General features: G+C 44.7%; 1 protein-coding gene across 50 annotated transcripts in view; it reads left to right on the top strand.

The window, feature by feature from the left end:
• LOC129621202 (uncharacterized) overlaps positions 1-21,691 on the top strand; it is a 488,210-nt gene that overhangs the window by 27,217 nt on the left and 439,302 nt on the right. For 6 of the 50 annotated variants that reach the window (XR_008699138.1, XR_008699134.1, XR_008699116.1 and 3 more), the window contains one exon: positions 224-443. The exons of 37 other annotated variants lie outside the window; for them this stretch is intronic. The gene's annotated coding sequence lies outside the window, so the exon portion shown is untranslated. Of the gene's footprint in view, positions 1-223; positions 444-12,136; positions 12,803-15,393; positions 16,585-19,420; positions 19,533-21,691 lie in introns of those variants that run through there. 7 more of the 50 variants (XR_008699118.1, XR_008699141.1, XR_008699130.1 and 4 more) reach the window with 5 other exon arrangements.

Here is a 21,691-nt window from a genome sequence, read left to right as displayed (position 1 = left end):
CTAGCAGAACCTAGCATCCTCCATGCTCAAATAACAGATACCAGAACAGTTGAACTAGGGCTTCATTACATTAGCCTGTGGTTCCCTGTGCTTATTTTTGCTGAGGGAAGTTACCCTCCCCCGATACACACATACCACAGTACCCACACTTATAAAGAACTGTGGAGAAATTCTGGATGTGCAGGAGCCAGGCCACTTGCTTAGGACTCACCTTATTTTCTAGGATGTGCCTTGAATGCTGTGCATGTAGGGTGTACTTGCTGTGTGCCACCTGCCATACCACTGGCTTCCAGAAGCTCCTCTGAGGCTTGTTCACCCCAGTGATTGCCTTAGACCTTTGGACTTGTGCTTTCTTTGGGCCTCTAGGCCTGACCTCTGAGCTGGGAGTGCGTTCCTCTCCATCCCTTCAGCCTCTGACTTTGGATTTGTCTTCAGGACTTTGAGTAAGTACATATTCTCCACGTAGTTTCCTTCGGCCAGTCTTTGCAGACTGACCACAGTCACTTTTCATCAGTGTTTCTCAAATGGTAATCTCTACTAGAACTAACTGAGAAACTGGAGAAATGCATGTTTCTGCCTGGTCCCCACCCTAGACCAGTGGAATCTCTGGGGTTGAGCCCAGAAATCTGCATTTTGGCAAGCCTCCAGGTGGGTTTTCATGCTGCTAAAGATTTCACTCATCCTTTGGTCAGTCCTGCTACTTCGGGATGACTCCTAGGTTTTGCCCCTCTGGCTTACCCTGTTCTTCAGCTGCCCAGGACCTGGCCTTGGAGTGCCCTTCTCCTGGTGTGTCAGACAGCCTGCTCCCCACCTGTAAGAAGGCTCCTAACCCTGTGGATACTGCTTTAGCTTGCTTCCCATCTCTGGTCCCACTCTATCCTCAGTCACCCTCTGGGGGAACCCACCTCAGGCTGGAATGTATGTCAGCTGCTCTTGGAGGGACCAATGCTGGACTGGAGTGGGAATGCATTAGCTTGTTTTCCTTCCACTAGAAAAGGGATGCTAACCATGTGACCTCCAACAAGGTAATTGGAAACAGACTACAGCCTCAGTCACGAACAGGAAAAATTTCTAGTGTCCATTTCCAAAACAGGAGTGAGGGAGCTGGGCAGGCATGGCCCCGTTGTTGAACAGGAGAGCAGATAAAACTATCATGGGCTTTTTCCTGCTTGGTTTTCTGCTTGTAAAAGGATGAGGAAATATAGAGATTATAAAAATATAAAGGCAAGTTTTGCCAGTACCTCCACGAAAAGGCCTTTTCAGTCTTTCATTCCGATGGGATCTCAACACAGGAAGCAGGAGGCAAGGGGGGCCTGGGCCTCTCTGGGGATTTCTGGTTCAGGCCCCAGGTCAGAGGTGGGAGAATGGACCCCAGTCAGTTCCTGCTGCTGCTGATGGTGCAGCCACGCTCTTCACTGAGGCGGGGGTGGTGGGGGAACGTGTGCCTCCGTGCCTGGGGTGCTCTTCATCTCTGTGTCGTGTGGCCTGGGAGGCAAGAGGGCATTAGGAGGTCTGTCAGCTGAAATCCCGGTGGAACTCCATGTTTCTGAAGCCTCCCCAAAGGGGATAGCTTTGGCGCTTTATTGCAGTGTTGTCAAATCCGAGGTTAATGCTCTCGGGAGCGTGGTCTCTCTTGTGTGTCTCTGCCTGTCTTCCTCCAGCCTGTGAAAGCAGTGCAGAGCTAGAAACTCGTTTCCAAAAAGGGCTTCTGAGAGAGTTTCCAGATGAGACTCTTTGCTCCCTGCTTGTTTACAAACTCGCTTATCAAAGGCTGCAAATGGAAAGGGGAAAACATACATATTCAGAAAAATAGAGACAAATGGGGACAAATAAACCTGTGAGATCGGAGTGCCACTGGTCATGAAGGAGCTCGCAGAATGGGGACAGCGGCCCATGATGAGGGCCAGCTCTGGCTTCTCAGAGTGTGACAGCCTGGCCTGTTTGTCCTGGAGCACTTGGGTCTTTTCTACCCATATGACAAGTAGCCTGGGGAAGGCTGTGACCTTAGCTTTGTATACCATGCAGAAACCTACCATGATTCATGCATATGGCTGGTCCTCAAAATATAATTGCTGAATACTTACTATTGCCTTTTAATGGGCTTTGGGGTTCATTAACCAGCTCAGAACTATGCCTTCTTTGTTTCATTCATTCACTCATTTGGCAAACATGACATATTGGTTGATAGGCATCCTCGTCTTCCCTCCTTGTAGTGATGAGTCAGAAATACCCCAAGGACAAGGTCTCCTGGCCTCTTCCCAAGGGGGTGGTTCCTTCAGGTTTGTGGGCTATTGTTCCTGTGCACAGAATGATCGAATATGTGCATGAATGGATATGCCTGACACAGAACCAGTTCTCTGTAGAGTATTGCCTTATTCCTCATGTTTTTGTGACCTTTGCCAAACACGCTACCTGTTTTATAAGCAGCAAGTATCCATCTTTCTCTGTAAAGAAAGCTTTAAAAAACAACTAGCCTCAAGATGGTTTTTATCCCTACTGTACTAAGAGAACAAACCCCTCCATCTAGAGCATTTCCAGCTGTTTGGGGTTGCTTGGCACCCTGTAGCAGGGAAAGGTCAGGGCTGGAGATGTATGGTTGGGGGTTTGTAGTGAGGATAAAGTCACTAGACTGGTGAGATCACTAGGGGAATGACAGAGAAAGAAAAGAAAAGAGATCGATAGACCAGGGACTCTGTAACATTATGCGGTTGGGGAGACAGGGAGGAACAAGCAAAGGAGATCAAGTACGAATGGCCAGAGGGGTAGGAAGAAAACCAGACCTCTGTGTGTTCTGGAAGCCAGAGGAAGAAAGTATTTGAAGGATGAGCAAGTGGCCATCTGCAGAGTATGCTGCTGAGAGGTGTAGAAAGATGAAGATGCCATGGTTCTAACCAAGCTAACTTCTTTGTGACCTTGGGAAGACCATTTTGGGTGGAGAACCAGAGGTGACAGCTTGATGGGAATAGGCTCAAAGAGTTCATTAATAAAATGGAAGAAAACAACTTCAAGGACCTCCTACAGGACAGAGTTCCCCATCCTGCTTGTATCACCTTCTCTTATGTTTTCTCTGAAATTTTCTATACATTTCTAGTTGTTGGGACTATGGATCCAACTCCATGAGAAAGCTTGCCATCAAATTTTGGGATTGTAGCAGTTATTGCCGGAGAAGACAATGGCACCCCACTCCAGTACTCTTGCCTGGAAAATCCCATGGACAGAGGAGCCTGGTGGGCTACAGTACATGGGGTCGCTAAGAGTCAGACATGACTGAGCGACTTCACTTTCACTTTTCACTTTCATGCATTGGATAAGGAAATGGCAACCCACTCCAGTGTTCTTGCCTGGAGAATCCCAGGGATTGGGGAGCCTGGTGGGCTGCTGTGTATGGGGTCGCACAGAGTCAGACACGACTGAAGCGACTTAGCAGCAGCAGCAGCAGCAGCAGTTATTGCAAGGCTTTGAAAAGAAAGACTCAGCCTTTAGAAGGATACAACATGCTGACATTGGACATTAGAAATTATCCAAATTGAGTCCCTCTATTTTACATAGAGGAGACTGAGGCCCAGACTGGGGAGGTAACACATCTAAGGTCACACAACTGCTTTGTCTCTCTTCTTCCACCCAAGCACACCTGGCTGGTGAATATGTGAGCTTTTAGAAAAGGTTACTGGTGATAAAGTTTTTATTTTTACCATTTCCTTTGGACATACATTTTGAAGCTGTCAAATTCTCTTCATAAATAAATTAAGCTACTCAGATTGCAGTGTAGACCCGTTTTCCATGTAAAGGATTATGCCTACCAAGTTTCAAAAATCTGGGAAGACCCTCATCTGACAGCCCATTCCTCAAGAAATGAGGGAAATCCTGTGGCCTACAATGGGCTCCTATTCAGAAAATCCTGAGCTCAGTCTTCCCGTCTTCCTTCTTGAGCTTTTCTGTGATGTCAGCGGAGTCCTACGGCCAGCTTCCCTGGGTTTCTTCCTCCAGAGATGGCAGCTGGCTATCTGCCTCTTGCCAGTCGGTGCTGTCATCCTTGGAGGGGGCCCAGGTTGGACTATTTCATGTGATTAGAGCTGCCTGGTGTGTTGAATGCACACCATTCAACGTGCATCACCTACTGGGCTTTGATCCAAAGGGAGCAAAAGAGCTTGCCTCCTCCTGTGCAGAGTTACAGATGCTTTTTCTTTTAAATTGAGGTGTAATTGACATATAGCTATAGTAGTTTTGGGTGTACAACATAGTGATTTTATATTTGTAAACATTGCAAAATGACCACCACGATACGGTTAATTACCAAATCTGTTATAAACTATTTGTTACACTTTTCTTGTGTTGAGAACTTTTAAGATGTACTCTCTTAGCAGCTCTCAAAAATGCAATATGGTTTTACTGACTATAGTCACCATACTGTACATTACATCCCCATAACTTACTTATTTTATGACTGGGAATTTGTACCTCTTAACCCCTTTTACTCATTTTGTCCACCCCACAACCCCCATTGCTCTGGAAACCACCAATATGTTCTCTGCATCTATAGTTTTGCTTTGTTCATTTGTTTTGCTTTTAAATTCTGCATTGACGTGAAATCATATGATATTTGTCGTTGATTTATTTCATAGGTTCGCAACTGAGTACAATAATGAGCCTTCAGGCCAGCCATCTGCCTGATTTGTCCCTGAAATTCTTCTGTGCAGATATTAAAAAGTTCTTGCCCTGCCCTCTGAGAGAATTCCTGGGCTGGGCTTGTGTCTGCACCCCTTCCCCAGACTTCCTACTTCCATGGAGGAGGCAAGATATAAACTGGGGACCCATTAGAATTAGTGGCCCTGCAAACTGACTTAATATCTATTTATATCTTAGCTGATCAAGAGACAGCTTACTATTGCTTTGTTAAGTAACTGGATATTGAAGGAGTAGATAGAAGATCCCACTGGAGAGGGTTAGGAAAGCAGCATTCTCAGGCTGTGCTTCCTGTTAGAATCATCAGGGAGATTCAGACCCTCTGTGCCTGTAGCACAACCCGTATTGATGAAATCAGACTTTCAGAGGTGGACCTGGGCATCATCATCTGTTAACACTCTCCAGGTTATTCCTTTTATACCCAGTTTGACAACAAATCTGATAAATCTGCTTTTCAAACTTTACTGTATGTAGGGGTCAGCTGGGGGTCTCGTTGAAATGATGATTTGGATTCAGGGAGTCAGAAGTAGAGTCTGTATTTCTAAGAAATTGCCAGGTTATGCTGAGGCTCTTGGTCCGGGGACCACGGTTTGAATAGCAAGGTGCTAAAGGATCATGACCAACCTAGATAGCATACTGAAAAGCAGAGACATTATTTTGCCAACAAAGGTCCGTCTGGTCAAGGCTATGGTTTTTCCAGTGGTCATGTATGGATGTGAGAGTTGGACTGTGAAGAAGGCTGAGCACCAAAGAATTGATGCTTTTGAACTGTGGTGTTGGAGAAGACTCTTGAGAGTCCCTTGGACTGCAAGGAGATCCAACCAGTCCATTCTGAAGAAGATCAGCCCTGGGATTTCTTTGGAGGGAATGATGCTAAAGCTGAAGCTCCAGTACTTTGGCCACTTCATGTGAAGAGTTGACTCATTGGAAAGGACTCTGATGCTGGGAGGGATTGGGGGCAAGAGGAAAAGGGGACGACAGAGGATGAGATGGCTGGATGGCATCACTGACTCAATGGATGTGAGTCTGAGTGAACTCCGGGAGTTGGTGATGGACAGGGAGGCCTGGCGTGCTGTGATTCATGGGGTCGCAAAGAGTCGGACACGACTGAGTGACTGAACTGAACTGAACTAAAAGGATCATGAACAGTAAGCTGAGGCCTGGCTGCTGAGTGCTGAAAGATGGGCAGTTGGGGAAGAGCTGTGTGGGCAGGGAGAGTTTCAGGGAGGACTGGTCCCTCTGCTGGGCTGCCTTCAATAGGGGAGGGGGAGAGGGCGAGGGGGAGGGGGAGAGGGAAGGAGGGAGAGGGACTCCTCTGCTCAGGCCTGGGTCTTTGAGGCCCTAGAACATAAAACAATGGCCTCTTCAGTAGAAACGCCAAAGACAGTTGATGGCTGATGACTTGCTATACTTTAACATTACAATCTTAGGACTTCAGTGTCAGAAAGCCCTGGAATGATGACTTGGGTCAGCCCAGTCCATTCTCTGCAGACGAGGATGTTGGGATGGCTCAGCTGTTTTGTGGCCTCAGTCACAGAGCTGCCAGCAGCAGGCCCAGAATTGCTGGGAGCTGGGGGACTCCCTGCATGGCTGCACCTGCGTCCCTGGGTCATGGTGTCCTGGCACAGCTGCCCCTTGGGTAGAGCTCAGCAGAGAGTGGCCCTGGGCCAGGGGGGATATTTCTGGGGGCCTAGAATTCTCTAACTGAGAGTCAGGAGTCACTTTTTTGTAGGAACCTGCTCCCTGCCATGGTCTAACTCTGTCTCCTCTCTTTTTCCATTTTTTCATTAGATTCATTTCCATTATAGGTTATTACAAGATATTGAGTATAGTTCTTTGTGCTCTACAGTAGGTCCTTGCTCTTTATATATTTTATATATAGTAATACGTAGATGTTACTCCTAAATCCCTTATTTATCCCTCCCTTACCCCCTTCTCCCTTTGGTAACCATAAGTTTGTTTTCCTTGTCTATGTGTCTGTTTCTATTTTGTAAATAAATTCATATGTATCCTATTTTAGATTCTACATATAAGTGATATTATATGGTATTTGTCTGACTTCACTTAGTATGATAATCTCTAGGTCCATCCATGTTGCTGCAAATGGCATTATTTCATTCTTTTTTATGGGTGAGTAGATACATATCTCACATCTTCTTTATCCATTTATCTGTTGATGGACATGTCTTGGCTATTGTAAATCGTTCTTCAGTGAACATTGGGGTGCATGTTTCTTTTTGAATTAGAGTTTTCTCTGGATATAAGCCCAGGAGTGGGATTGCAGGATATATGATAACTATTTTTAGTTTTTTAAGGATGACTCTGTTTCCTCTTAATGAGTTTCATTTATCATCCTGAAGTAGCCTAACTATTCTTTACATTTTTGATTCCTAACATGCCCCTTGCTAATGAACAGGAGATGCAAGCTATGGAAGGAGATCCCCTTGTTAAGCAGAAAGCAGCTGTCGCCTCCACACTTCTCTTTGCACAGAGGTCCTGGGATAGTGTCTCAGAGCTTCTGCACAGGTCAACCTTGACCACAGGTCTGCCCTTTCACTTGCAGTCGAGGTGCCGTCTGTGACAGGTGTGGGGGTGGAGAGGTTGGGAAGGGTCCTGTCTGTCATCTAATAGCAGGGGCATCTGAGCAGGCTGGCTGGACCCTGAGAGCTAGTTGTCACATGAAGGTCCCTGTGATGCGTCAGCTCCCAGGGTGGTCAATGTATGTTCCATGACCACACAATGCTTGACTTTGGACATCCAGAGAAAAACAAGTGCCCTCTTTGTCTTTGAGTTGCTCTTCTGGGCCATAGGGGAGCCAGACGCACACAACAGAATTTATGCTGAGATGCAGTGATAGAGGCCAGGCTGTCCCTGGGCACAAGTATGAAGTCTGCAAACTGTCATCAGGTCGCTTTCTTTTTGGGTTCCTGGCCGCTGGTCTTCTGGTTCCCTGGTGCTCCTGTTCCTCCCTTCTCTTTCTCTGTTTTCCTTCCTGGTGAGGCAGTAGAGGTGGACGTTAGACATTCACACTCAGAGGCAGGTGTGCGGACTCCACAGAGACATACCCCTGCCTCCAGGCCCCAGTGCTGTTCACCAGAGAGGCCAGGTGGGCTTTGGCAGGGAGTGAAAGCTTCTGCAGCTGCAGACCCTCCAGTCATTGCCACAGGGATCCCTGCTGGACTGACACAGGGCCCAGGAGCAGGACCTTGTCTGAAGGGCAAAGGGTGTGTGCCCTGGAGAAGGCAGGAGTGGGAGGCAGGGACCACAGACCTCTCAGTCCACAGAGTCCACATCGGCAAATAGGGGAGGCCGGGACACTCAAGATGTAAGCCAGGGCAAGACACTGAACTACTCAAGGGTTGTTTTCAGCCCCCTGTTAGAGTGGGAGGAAGAATATTAGGCATGAAAATGGTAGAAGGTTAGTGCTTACTATACTGCACTTCCTTGGAGGTGAGCGTTTATGGAGGTGAGCGTTCATGGAGGGGAGTGCCCTTAGAGGTAAGCGCCCTTGGAGGTCTGCGTTCATGGAGGTGAGTGCCCTCGGGCACTGCCTTCACAGCTGAGCTGAGGCCTGCAGCTGTCCCCTTGCTGTCCTGGCTCACTTGTCTGGTGACTTCCATTTGCTTTTCCATAAACAGTGTTCTGTGGTGTGAAGACACTCAGGCCAAGGCAAGGACATAGTCACTTCAGTGACTCTGCTCCCTGGGGCTCTCTGCTGAAATTTGGCATGAGCTCCACCATCAAATTGTGATCGTATCACTTTCCCCAAAGCTGAGGCCACCTAGTTCTTGTGCTAATAGAAAGCTCCACTTCCTGAGCAATGGACTCATTCAGAGAAAGCTTTAACTATGTGGTTGTTTTGAGTGCATTAAGATCGTGCTCTTAACAGAGTGAGTGCAAAGATGAGTGAGGAAAATCTGGAGGTAGGGGGAGAGGTTGAGGAGGAAAACCACAGTGGACTTGGGTTTCATAATAGACTGCTTGTGAAAGTGACAGGGAGGGGGAAATTGGCCAGTCTTGCCACGGCCACATAGTTGAGATGTTACGCAGGGTTTGGGTCGTAGTGAAGGTATCTTCTCATGCACATGGAAACACAGCCTAACGTCTGTGCAGATGTTCTCAGTCCCCAAACACTCATCCACCTATCATGGGTGTGCATCTCATGCTCGATTTCATCCCCTCCTCTGTTCAGGGGTTGGATTTTCAACTGTTTCCCGGAACATTTCCTCACTTGATCTCTGTAACTCCTCCTCCTGTCATAGGAATGGTGGTTGACGGTTTTATCTTATTAATTGTATGTGCAATGACAGTGTAATTTTTAACATTCTGTGATGGGTCTAAGGGGCTTCCCCAGTGGCTGAGAGGTAAAGAACCCACCTACCAATGCAGGAAACATGGATTTGATCCCTGGGTCAGAAGATCCTCTGGAGAATGAAATGGCAACCCACCCAGTATTCTTGCCTGGGAAATGCCATGGACCAAGCAGTCTGGCTGGCTACAATCCATGGGGCTGCAAAGAGTCGGACATGACTTAGTGACTGATCATGCATGCATGCACGATGGATCTAATCTTGCTCCAGCACCCTGGCCTAGTTAGGTAGAAAAAAACCCTATTTTCCTAGTGTTTAACTTGCCAATTAAAGTACCTGAGACCATTTTGGTTGAAAGGTATCTTTCAGTTTAAATCAGTGCCCTTTAGTGGAATGGTTCTTTGAAGCAAATTCTCAGACTTTTAGATCTCTACTCCTACTTTTTTTTCTTTGTCCAACAAGGTGGTGGTGGGGGCTCATGGGTGAGGGGAGGGGGCTTCATATGCATGCCAGTGGACTTGCCATCACCCTGGTCCTTTTGGCCCTCTGCAGCCGAGTAGGAGATGGTCTGGTCCTGGGTCCCTGTGCAGGGCCTGTTACTGCAGTTGGCCTTCCAGCATCGTGGAACCACCGGCTGATGAAGCCCGGGTCTGGCTCTTTGCTACGTCATATCCTGTTGAGAGTCTAGCACCTTCCCTTCCCTCAGAGGCTTGCCTAGGACCTTCTCAGCGGATGGGATTTTCTCCAGAGCTTATCCTGCTCTCTCTGACTTCATCCCTTCTTTAGCCCCCATGTGCTACGTCCATGAACCGTCATTAATCCTGGTGTTCTCCCCTCCCACTTTGGAGCTATCTTTTGTGAAAAGGGAGGTGTAATGTGTTCAGCTGTGTCCCTGCTCCCACTGCCCCCACCCAGAAAGACATGTTGGAATCCTAACCCCCAGCACCTCAGAATGTGACCTTATTTGGCCTTTGGGTCTTTACAGAGGTAATCAAGTTAAATTGAGGTCATTAGCATAGGCCCTAATTCAGTATGACTGGTGTCCTTATGAAATGGGATGAAAAAGTTGGAAATCTAAACACAGAGACACGGAGAGAGGGAAGAGAACGTGAAGATACAGGGAGAAGGCAGCGTCTACGAGTCAAGGAGAGGGGTCTGGAACTGATCCTTCCCTCACAGTGCTCAGGAGGCACCAACACTACCAACACCTTGATCTTGAACTTGTAGCTTCCAGAACTGTGAGATGATGCATTCCTGTTGTTTAAACTGCCCAGTGGGTGGTACTTTGTTACCGCAGCCCTGGAAAACTAATATAGGAGGAATTGACTTCTTTTTTTGGTTTTGTTTTGTTTTCATCCCTAGTGAGTTAAGCAGTCCTCCAAATTCTAGTCGTCAATTCTCTGTCAGTATTGGTTGTTGACACTCACTGGTAGATCTCCTTGGAAACTTTGAGGGCTGGGATGAGCTGGAGATTGATGCTATTCATATGTGTTGAGCAAAGTAATTTAGGATGGACTAGGAAGGACCAGGCTTCTCTATGAAAAAATTTATTTATCATTGTTTTGGCTTAGAATGATTTCACTTAATCCAAGTTCTGCCTTAATCAGATCCGTGCTTTTATGTTTCTTAACCAGGCTGGCAGGACCACAGGCCTCAGTAGTTTGATCTCAGGTCCAAAGCAATGCTTCTCCAGGTTTTGGCAGCTAACCAGAGGGATACTAAGTGAAAATGTGACCCACATCACCCTCCCCATCATAAAGGGTGCTCAGGCCTTTATCAAAGCCAGGGAAATACTGACGTGTGAACTTTGGAAACTCTCTGCCCAGGGATGCCTGCCTGATGCTGGTGTGATGACTGGGCCACTTCCAGGTATATCCAAGGTGGAGCTCATTCTGCTTGGCCACCTGCTTCTACAAGAGCTGAGCTTAAGCTGTTTTTCTTCACAGTGCTTCTGTGGCTTCTTGAGTTTTCAAAGCATTCCTCCTGAATCTTGCTGATGGAGAAAGTAACACTAAAAGAGTGGATAGAGACTCTTGATTCAAAAGAAGGAAAGGGTGGAAACTCAGAAAAGCAAATTTGGTGTCAGATGACATCTAAGCAATCATGCAGTCCCGCCCCCTTGATTTTACTGATGCTGGGATGAAGTTCCAGATGTCCAGTGACTGGCCCTGTGTCACAGAGTAGGTTAGTAAGTAAAGTATGTTCTGTGATAACAATGCCTCTGTCCTGACTACCCTGTGAGCCTGTAGAGCTGGTTAAAGGGACACACTTAAGCATCTTGCGAATTATAAAATTCTCTGGGAATATAAGCAAGCTATTTCCACACCCAAAAGTCAGGCGCCTAATCCACTAGATATTTCTCTCAGGATCAGCATAAAATCACCAGTTAAAAGAGCAGATTATCAGGAAAAAATACCAACTTGGAATAGAGCCAGCATGGGATCTGTGCCTCATGTAGTCTAGAAAAGTATTCCGTTACTGTTTCTTTGATATACCTGTTTGTGGGAGTTGTGTTCTTGCTCTGTCATGTGATTAAGCCTTTCTAATTCCTCTTCTATTCTTGAGTAGCAGCTATACAACTTGTAATCTTTCTATTTTTCTGTTGTTCCTGACCATATCAAGCTCACACAGTAGGAACTTAAGGTAAAACCTACAGGCAGTAAAAATACCAGCAACAGAGCCTTCACTGGCAGTCCAGTGGTTAAGACTCTGTGCTTTCAATGCGGGGGACGTGGGTTTGATCCCTGTTTGGGGAACAAATACCCCACATGTCACATGGCCAAAAAAAAAATATTAGCAGTAAGCATAAAAGCAAAGAAATGAAACAGTCCGCCAAGATTTCACGACAATGTTATCTTTTAGAAAGTTGATGGAAATTTAAGAAGGTAGCCTCTGGTTTAGACTTGGTGCACACAAGCCTGACTTTGACAACTTCTACAGTTTGTGCCTTTCCTGGCCTCTGTATCTTCACCTTCCAGGTCTGTCTTCTGCAAATCCATTAATCCTGCGGAATGGTCTGCATTATTTCCTCAAATTACACTGTGTATTCTAACCACCACCTTTGTTCAAATCATCAAACCACCACCTCAACCTGAGCCCCCCTCTGTTGTGCTGGGTTTCATCAGTGCCTCTTTCTTTTTAAGGTCACAAAGGCTTCATCCAGGCCCACTTCCAGGGGCCTCAGCTCTCTTTGGAGGATTTCTGTCTGTATCCTGCACGTGCCTTTAGCTTAGACTGCCTCGTGCTGTGCTGTAAGTTGTCTATTTGAACAGCTGTTAGGCTCAAGTTGTAAAGAATCTGCCTGCAATGCGAGAAGACCCAGGTTCAACCCCTGAATAGGGAAGATCCCCTGGAGAAGGGAATGGCTACTGAATCCAGTATTCTTGCCTGGAGAATCTCATGAACAGAGGAGCCTGGTGGGCTACAGTCCATGAGGTTGCACAGAATCAGACATGGCTGAGCAACGAACACTTTCCCTTTCACACTTTCCATAGACTACATGGCCCTTAGAACTGTCTTCTTAACCTCTGTACCACTGGGTCTGGCACAGGTCCTGCACACATGTCAGGAGCACAGTCATTATTTATTACTGCTGATAAAAAGTCTGAAATAATAGTCTCCTTTGATGAAAAAGAGTAATCAGGGATAGACAGTAACTTCTAGAGAGCAACCTGATACGTGACCAGTGTGAGCTAGGTGGAAGGGTTATGTGTGTGGGCCCTGGAATCCAATTGTAAGACCATTTTATTTTGCTTCCAAACATGTGTAAGCATTAATCAAAAACATTAAAAAATCATGTGCCCCTCCTCTTTAATAATAAAATTTCTTTCTTCCTAACGCAGCATTCAAGTTGTCACATTCACTGGCCCATGAATTTGAAATATCTTTTCACTTAGGCATTAGAAACAGACCTAGAGGAGAATATTGGATCCATTTAAAAGAGCTTAAAACAGCAGATATTTTTCTGAAAACCTGTTTTTAACACAGCAAAAATGTTATTTCTTCCAAGGTAGTAAACATGTCTCTCACAAAGAGAATTTGTAAGTGGTTCTTTTATTGTTTGTTTTCCACCATTGTGACCAGAATCATATTTGAATAATATTATCCAATGAGGAATTTTATTTTTTTAACATTTATTATTTTTATGTATTTATTTGTCTGCACCAAGTCTTCGTTGTGGACACGGGGTCTTTGATCTTCTTTGAGGCGTGAAGGATCTTTAGTTGCAGCATATGAGATCTAGTTCCCTGACCTGGAATTGAACTCGGGACCCTGCACTGGGAGTGCAGAAGCTTAGCCACTGGACCATAAGGGAAGTCCCAGGAATTTTCTTATGAGACAAAGTCTAAGCACCTAGGCCATGCTATGCTGAATTTTCTAAGGGAGCCCAAGTTTTCCAGGTATTTGAGGCTCAGGGAATCAGAAATAAGTATACTGATGGCATGAACTTATAAATTGTCCTTTCACAATCCAAATGCACCTCCTATTACAAAAAATTTGCTTTTTTCTCAAGACCTTAGGGATCTAAATTAAATGGAAGAATCATATGTGATTCTTGAGTTCACTTGCCAGTCTTTATTTGATAATGCTGCCAGCTATACCTTATTTTAAATAGTATTGTGAGATACCTGATAGATGAAGTTAGACAAAGAACAGCATAGCCCCAGAAGAGGTAGCTGCCCATCACTGCTGCCCATTGGCAATAGGTGGATGCCCAGATAGGAATTCAGCTGCTGGTTGGTTTACAAAATACACTGCAAAAAAATACCTGCCAGCTCTCCTGCATTCTGGGTGGCAAGTCAGTCTAGTCCAGATCCAGACACGAGGAAGAAGTGAACTCTTAGCTAGAGTATAATGAAATTCAAAGTATTTCACCCAGTAGCTTTTGAACAGCTATGAGCTCCTGACTGCTGCATTTACAGGTCAACTTACCAGGTGAGGAGAGATGGCGATGAATAAAACTGCTTTTAGGGGAGGCTGTTCTGGTGGGATCCGTTCATTCTCCACCTAGACCCCATTTTGCTCTCCCCCTGTGCAGGGGGCACGTTCACATTTGTGCCTTAGCAAATGACAGATGATTTAACAATGGATCATAGGAATGGATCATGAGCCAGTTTACCTCTCAAATACCAAGAAGTCCTGTATAGAATATTTTTCCCCTCAATTTGTTTCTGGGATGAGATGCTCAAGAGTCAGTTTGTCTTGGTGGCCTAGAAGGCAGGGGGTCTTGTCTTGGCTCTAGGACTGATGTTGAAAGCAACGCTTCGGGTAGTCACTGTGCTGTCTGGACCTCACTTTCTCCATGCACAGAATGTGTTAGGCTTTGGAGAAGGCAGTGCATTTGGTCAAATGTAGCTGAGCTTGAACTGCTTTTGCCAGTGATTGGAGTTCTTAGTGATGCAGGGCCTCCGGTAGTTGAAACCTGCTGCTAATCACCCCTATTCAGAGACCCATCCACAAAGTGTCTGCATCCAAGGCTCTGTGAGAAATCTAGCAGCAGCCTAGGCCCTAGGGAAAGGTTTTCTTCTTTTTCTTAAAGCACATTTGAGTAAGGAACAATACTGCTCATTCTCTCTGCTCCTCCCACCTGGCCCAGGCGAGTGAGTGCTCTGTGTTTTACTCTGTGCCCCTTTCAGGCAGCTGGAAAACAGCTGAAAAAATGCAATAGCAGCTCTGCATGGAGTGGGATTGCCTTCGAGCTATCCCACGCTCAGGCCCGAAAAGCATTTTTAAAGCCAGTCATCTTTGGCAGGAACTTCTGAGATTAAGTATTGTTGGGAAATTTCTGAGTTTAGTTTTGAGTCTTCCTCTCTTATGTTCCTCCCTTCAGGAAAGCAATGCAACCGGAGAAGCAAATTTGTTTACTTTCCTGAGGTTCTTCCATCTGTAGCGTGTTAGTGGCCTGTTTGTTATGCTCCTGGTTCACTGCCAGACAGAAGGGAGGAAATTGGAGGTATAGGTGGGAGGATTTAAAAAGACAATAATTCAGCCAAATAAAAGCCACATAATCAGGCCTGGCACCTATTGGACAAGAGTCTGGGCTTCCCAAGTGGCTCAGTGGTAAAGAACTCGTCTGCCAATGCAGGAGACGCATATTTAATCTCTGGATCGGAAAGATCCCCTGGAGGAGGAAATAACAACCCACTCCAGTATTCTTGCCTGGGAAATCCCAAGGACAGAGGAGCCTGGTGGACTACAGTCCATGGGGTTGCAGAGTCAGACACAACTGAGCGATTAAGCGCACAAATTGTCTGTGGCATAGTGTTACTGAGCCAACAAGGGAAATTAGCATTCCATGTTCTCTTAATCAGCACATCTTATCACATTTCTGACCGATGACCTAGGTGAGCTCAGGTATTCTGATTTCCCCTAATTCTTAAAGCCTCTTTCTATGTTGCAGCTGAGTTCAGTGAAAGGATGGATGAGCATAAGCATTGCAGCACCAAACATTGGAGCTCATGGAACTTTCCGGCCTCAGTTCAGAGTAACTGAGATTGCTATGACATTTGTGAAGCTGTGTGTGAACAGATCCTGCTGAACTCCTGTGTTTTCTTATCGGATGAATGACTCTTAGAGCATATTTCCTAACTTCTGGGGTAGTGGTCTCTGGGCTTCTCATCTGTGTCAGAGAGGGAATGGTTTCCATCCTAGCTGTCACACTTGAGATAGTGGCACTTGTTAAATTTGAATCTGTTTGAGGCTGAGGTCTCATCAGTGGAGACATGGACAGTAGCCAGAGTCCCTCTCACTTTTCCCCCTGTTTGCAACATGAGTTTTGGAGGCAAATTCATGCATTGGTAAATGGATTGGGGACAGTTTTTTAGAGTTTTAGAGTGAAAATTATCCTTGGAGGTGATTGTATCTAATTTCTCCACCTCCCTATGCAGAAATGTTTTCTTTAAGAGGCCTAAAAGAAAGGGTAATCTCTATTTAGGGTATTTAGATACCCTAAAAGAAAGGGTATCTTCTATTTGAAATCCATCAGCCCTTATTAGGGGCTTCAAATAGAATGTGTCCATATGGGAGAATGTATATTGATGTCCAAGGAGTGCCTAACACGATAGGTTAAGATGTGTTGTAGACCCTTCTCTTTGCCTCTGGGCATTGAAGAACTCTCCCAGGATGCTGGTTTCTCTGTTTGTAGAATCATGTCATCATAATTTAGCTGTTTCATCAGTTCCCTTCTCCCCAAAGGTTGGCTAACTGACATCTTTGTGGTGAATTAAAGTAAATTTTGATTATGGTTGGCAGGTAGGAGTCACAAGGCTACCATGTTTGGTTTAACATTTTCTTTTTAGCTAAGAGGATAGACAATATTAAGGAGGAGTTAGGACTTAACTAGCAGGGATTTCTGCTTGCGCTGTGAAAATAACTTAGAGTTGTTGTGAGGCAAATCTAGGCCATAAGTAATGCTTTTGTCTGTGAGCAAAATGGCAGCATGTTGGGGTGGTGATACAGTTCAAGGAATCCTAGACTTGCTGTCTGAAGGCATGGGTTCTTGGAATGAAGCTGTTCCTTATTAGCAAGTCACAACATCACTCAGGCTCTGTTTCCTCATCTGTCAAGTGTAGATAATAATACGTGCCTCAACCATTTCATGGATTTGTTCTGAAAATTAGAAAATATATAGTGGAATTTCATCTTACATGAGGATTCTGAAGTCAGTACCTATGATGAAAACCAAATATAGCACAGTTTATCCTTATGACTAAGGAGATTCTGACACAGTATATTTCCCATCTTCAGGATGGGTCATGGTTTCTTTTTTTTTTATTTTATTTTATTTTTAAACTTTACATACTTGTATTAATTTTGCCAAATATCAAAGTGAATCTGCCACAGGCACACATGTGTTCCCCATTCTGAACCCTCCTCCCTCCTCCCTCCCCATACCATCCCTCTGGGTCATCCCAGTGCACCAGCCCCAAGCATCCAGTATCGCGCATCGAACCTGGACTGGCAACTCGTTTCATACATGATAGTTTACATGTTTCAATGCCATTCTCCCAAATCTTCCCACCCTCTTCCTCTCCCACAGAGTCCATAAGACTGTTCTATACATCAGTGTCTCTTTTGCTGTCTCGTACACAAGGTTATTGTTACCATCTTTCTAAATTCCATATATATGCGTTAGTATACTGTATTGGTGTTTTTCTTTCTGGCTTACTTCACTCTGTATAATAGGCTCCAGTTTCATCCACCTCATTAGAACTGATTCAAATGTATTCTTTTTAATGGCTGAGTAATACTCCATTGTGTATATGTACCATAGCTTTCTTATCCATTCATCATGATTTCTTGAGTTGAATATGAGATGCATCATAAAAGAAACTGCCTGGAACAGTGACTCTGAACTGCTGTGTTAAGCTCAGAGGTTGCTATATGAGGAAGAGCAAACTAAGGTGCTATATTGTCCTCGTTTATCATTATATAATGCTGTTCTTTGTCTTTTGTTATAGGCTTTGTTTTAAAGTCCATTTTGTCTGATATGAGTATTGCTACCCTGATTTCTTGTTATTTCCATTTACATGAAATAGCTTTTATTTCTTCACTTTCAGTCTGTATGTGTCTTTAGCCCTGAAGTGAGTCTCTGATAGGTAGCCTATTGAAGAGTCTTATTTGCTTATCCAATCAGCCCCCCTCCCATGTCTTTTGATCAGAGTGTTTTGTTCCTTGACATTTAAAATAATTACATGTTATTAATTGTTTTACAGTCATTTTTATACTTCTTCTGGGTTCATTTCTTCTTCCTTTTGATTCTTTCTTTGTGGTTTGATGATTTTCCTTAGTAGTATGCTTATGTTTCTTTCTTTTTAGTTTTATTTTTTATGTATTTATTGTACCACTTTTCATCTGTGGTTACCATGGGGTTTATATGTGTTGATCTATAATTATATCTATTTGTTTTAAACTAGTAGTCATTTAAGTTCAAACACATTCTAAAAGATCTACATTTTTTTACTCCACGCATTTTGTGTTTTTGATGTCATATTTTACGTTTTCATGCTTCTCTCTTAACTCTTATAGTTGCTTTTACAGTTTTTTCTTTTAATCTATGTACTGGTTTATTAAATGGTTTGTCCTCAGTCCTCACTATATATTTGCCTTTCCTAGTAGGATTTTCCCTTTCTTATAGCTTCTGCCTTCTTTGCCACTTAGAGGAGACCCTTCAACATTTCTTTAAGAGCAAGTTTAGTTTTGATAAAGTAACGACTTTAGATTTTGCTTGTCTGAGAAGTATCCTAGGTTACAGGGTTTTTCTTTCCAGCACTTTGACTATGTCGTGCTATTCCCTTGTGGCCTGCAAAGTTTCTGCAGAGAAATCAGCAGATAACCTTATGGGGACTCCAATTCTTCGTTTTTCTCTTGCTGTCTTTAGAATTTTCGCTTAGTATTTAACTTTTGCCATTTTAATTATAATATGTCTTGGTGTGGGTCTGTCTGGGTTTGTCTTGTTTAAGAGCTTGTGTACTTCCTGTTCCTGGATATCTGTTTCTTTCTCTAGGTTGGGGAATTTTTCAGCCATCATTTTCTCAGATACATTTGTAATCTCCTCTTTCTCTTTCCTTCTGGGATCCCTATAAGATGAATGTTGGTATGCCTGGGTATGTTGGTATGTTAATATTATTCTTGATGTCTCTTAAATTGCTTTTACTTTTTTGGTTTTTCTTTTTGCTGTTCTGATTGCGTGATTTCCATTATTCTATCTTCCAGATCACTTATATTCTTCTGTGTCACTTAGTCTGCTATTTATTCTTTCTTTTTTTTTTTTTTTTTTTTTTTTAATATATATATATATATATATATTCAATTTTATTTTATTTTTTTTTTTTTTTAATTTTATTTTATTTTTAAACTTTACATAACTTTATTAGATTTCAGCTATTGCATCATTCATTGCTGATTGATCTTTTCTTATATTTTCTAATTACTTGTTAAAATATTCAGTTTATAACAATCCTTTTCCCTAATTCAGTTAACATTTTTATTCTTTTACCAATGTTTTGAATTTTTTATCTGGTAAATTGTTTATTTCTATCTTTTTTTTCAAAAGTTTTCTCTTTTTCAGTTGAGAGTAGTATTTTGCCATTTTGTTTTGCTTAACTTTCTCTGCTCATATGAATTTAGTTAGCTATTGTGGTCTTAAAGGTATGTTCTCATGTGGCAATGCCCCTGTATGGACTGCCTATGTCCACTGCCTTTGGTGTGCACTTTTACCTATTGCCTTGGAAGGGGGTCAGGCTGGAGATGGAGAGTCTAGAGCAGCACCAGGTGTGAGGTGAGACCTCCATTATGCTCTGTGGCTGTCCTGCCCTATTAGGGGTTGGGGTGGTCTGACTCCAAGTTGCTTGAGCAGAGTCGCTGAGGGTTGAGTCCAGGCTGGCTCTGTTCCCTCTAAGTGTGTGTTTTCCCTTTCTTTACACCAGGATCTTTGCCTCAGAGGAATGGAGTGCTGATGCAAATAGGGCCCACGTGTAGACAGAGATCTGATGAGCTACCCGTGTTGATGTCCATGGCCCCACTGAGACACAGCCTCTGGTACAAGTCTCCTTTAACCCTCACAGCAGATCACTGCCCCTGCCTCCTCTGCCTTGTTGTGGAACTGCCCTCAGGGCTGGCGGGGGCCTGCATGGACACTCAGCCTGTGTCAGGAGACTAGCTAGGGCACAGAGCCACCGTTGGAGATCTGGATGGCTTCTGAGGCACTGTCTGACAAAGCACCGGCAGTGGCCACCACTGCCCCACCCAGGCTTTCCCTCAGGCCCGGGTCATCTCTGCACCCCCCACCTGAGTCTCTTCCTTAGTCACGGGTGCCCTGGATCCAGTGCCATGCTGTGGTATGGAGTGAGCAGGGCCAAAAAGCTCACTCAGCTTGGGCTGGGGTGCACAGTGAGGTGTTCACAGGAAACCTGGCAGCCGCTAGGACAGAGGCTCCCCATTGCCTTGGGGGTTAGCTGGTGCACGTGTGCTTCTCATTAGCACAGTCCAGGACTCCCCTGGCCCTCTCTATTTTGTCCCAGTGGTCCTACAACCAGCCAAAGGGACTTGTCTCCTCTCTGTAGGACCCCAGGACTGGGAAGCCCCATATGTGACTCCAACTGCTCATTTTCCAGGGCAGGTGTCAGCCCCTGTCATCTCTCTCCTAATCCCCTCCTGGGGCACTGATCACTTTTCTTTCTTTTCTACCCAATTTCATGTGTATCTTCCTTATAACCTTGGTTGTATAGGAACCCTCTGCCAGTTTCCAGATAGTTTTCAGTGAGAATTGTTCCATATGTATTTGTAGTTTTGATGTGTTCGTGGTGGGGAGGTGAACTCCATATCTCATACTCAGCTAACTTGATCCCTCCATTGGTATGAGTAATCCTTTTAATGTAAGCCATTCTAGCAGATGTGTAGTGACATTTCATTCTAGTAGATGTGTACCAAACATTCAGAAAACTAAAACTCAACATTCAGAAAACTAAGATCATGACATCCGGTCCCATCACTTTATGGCAAATAGATGGAGAAACAATGGAAAGAGAGATTTTTTTTTTTGCTCCAAAACCACTGCAGATGGTGACTTCAGCCATGAAATTAAAAGATGCTTTCTCCTTGGAAGAAAAGCTATGACCGACCTAGACAGCATGTTAAAAAGCAGAGACATTACTTTGCCAACAAAGGTTCATCTAGTCAAAGCTGTGGTTTTTCCAGTAGTCATGTATGGATGTGAGAGTTGGACTATAAAGAAAGCTGAGGGCCAAAGAATTGATGCTTTTGAACGGTGGTGTTGGAGAAGACCCTTGAGAGTCCCTTGGACTGCAAGAAGATCCAACCAGTCCATCCTAAAGGAAATCAGTCCTGAATATTCATTGGAAGGACTGATGCTTAAGCTGATATTCCAATACTTTGGCCACCTGATGTGAAGAACTGACTCCTTGGAAAAGACCCCGATGCTGGGAAAGACTGAAGGCAGGAAGAGAAGGGGGAGACAGAGGATGAGATGGTTGGATGGCATCACCAACTCGATGGACATGAGTTTGAGTAAGCTCTGGAAGTTGGTGATGGACAGGGAAGCCTGGTGTGCTGCAGTCCAAAGAGTCGGGCACGACTGAGTGACTGAACTGAACTGAACTGAGATGTGTTACTGACAGATGAAGAAAATGCTGGCCCTGAGTGGGTTGAGGATGAGGCATTCCGATTCTCACTCTGGATCTTCCCACTTTGCCATGAGTGGCTATTGACATTAAGTAGAGTAGCTCTTTTGTTTGGGTCCAAGCATTTTCCTCTGCCCTGGATCCCTCACGTGCAGGAACCTTCATTTGGAGGTTACTTTCCACTGTTATTTCCTGAAGGACATGAAGAAAAGTAAAATTCTGGCATATTATTTTTGGAGTCAGGGTTCACACCTTGGGCCCCCCCTCCATTCTTCTGAGAATTGCTCATTAAATTCTGAAGGGAATGGCCTTGTTATGAGCCAGCTTCCTGAGGGCCATTCCTGACCAGCAGTCGTGGACTCTCCAGGGGAGAGGGTCCTTCAAGCAGCCCCACTTGGAGTGCAGCCTCCAACATGCAGACCATCAGGACTGCGGGCTGGAGCTTGGATGGCCGCCCAGCTCTCCTCAGTTTTTAGGCTTCCTGAACCAGGACACAGATCACAGGGAAGGCAGGGAGGCTTTTTCACTCTCCCATTTTCAGAAGAGTCAGGTTTCATT

Source organism: Bubalus kerabau, chromosome 10, assembly GCF_029407905.1.
Source record: "Bubalus kerabau isolate K-KA32 ecotype Philippines breed swamp buffalo chromosome 10, PCC_UOA_SB_1v2, whole genome shotgun sequence".
In the NCBI taxonomy this organism is placed as follows: Eukaryota; Metazoa; Chordata; class Mammalia; order Artiodactyla; family Bovidae; genus Bubalus; species Bubalus kerabau.
Note: the sequence above shows the minus strand (reverse complement) of the source record. Positions and strands in the feature narration are given on the sequence as shown.